This window comes from Fukomys damarensis, unplaced genomic scaffold (assembly GCF_012274545.1).
Source record: "Fukomys damarensis isolate Sample0158 unplaced genomic scaffold, DMR_v1.0_HiC HiC_scaffold_11, whole genome shotgun sequence".
Lineage (NCBI taxonomy): Eukaryota > Metazoa > Chordata > Mammalia > Rodentia > Bathyergidae > Fukomys > Fukomys damarensis.
In genome coordinates this window covers 47,319,142-47,320,194 of record NW_022900923.1, presented here as the reverse complement: position 1 = coordinate 47,320,194, position 1,053 = coordinate 47,319,142, and positions in this window count along the sequence as shown.

The following is a 1,053-nucleotide window of genomic DNA, read 5'->3' as shown; positions in this document are numbered from 1 at the left end:
CAAAAACTAAGATGACCATGTCATTTATCATCGAAACAGGAGCACTTTGGGGGGAAGTCTTGGTAATAGTTCCGGGCCCACTGACAGAGGCCAGGCCTGTGCCAGGACCTTTGACCACCCCCTGTCCTAACATGGTAAGGTCCGAGTGTGTGTACAGCTCAGGGCAGAAAGAAAGCAAAGAGTTCACCTCCAACATTTTCTTCAGCACCTCAGTTCCACAGGAAGATTTTCAGATTTTCACCTTACAGGGGTTATACCTATGGACCCAGCATAATGAGGATTTTATGTTAAAATGTGTATATGCAGTGCACGTATATTCAGAAGTAACACACGTGTGCAGAGACATATATGGCCATGTATACGCATGAATTTTTAAAATTTTCTTCAAATTGAAAGAGACCTCAAAATGCACGACCACATCGCCAGGACCCCAAGGGGCACTGACACAGACACCGTCAGGCACAGGTGTCCAAATCTTTTCAACACCCGTTCGGTGTTTCCATAGTTCTTTAGAATCCAAGGTCTTCTTCCCAGTGAAGGGGAAACTGCCGCGGGTCCGGGTTTCCCTGCTGCGAGGACCGGTCTGAGCGTCTCCGGCTCAGAACAGGTCACCTGGGAGGGGACGACAGCACATACACCGGGGGGAGCTGGCCGCAGACCCCAGCTTGGCTCTGGCGTCCTCCGGGAGGCTGAGCCGGAGTCGGGTTTCTCTGTGCTCTGAGAGCCCTTACTAAGTCACTCCATGCTTAAACCAGGTGGCGAGGGCTCCAGGTTCGCACTGTTTCACAAAGAAGGGCCTTGATCAGTTCAGACTTTAGGGGGCCTTTACCATAGTCCAGCGGGCTAAGGAAGAAGGAAATTTAGTGCGGGGGACACAGCGAGCGCACGCAGTGGAGCCGCTTCACCTACCAGGTGCCAACCCTCCAGCCTCAGTCTCTGCGTGCACCCCTTGCTCTCCCTCGCCAACCCTCCTCTCCGCAGCTCTGTCGTCTTCCGGTCCGCACACCTGTGCACTGCTCCTCCGAAGAGGGCCGGGGCCGGCGGGATGTGCGC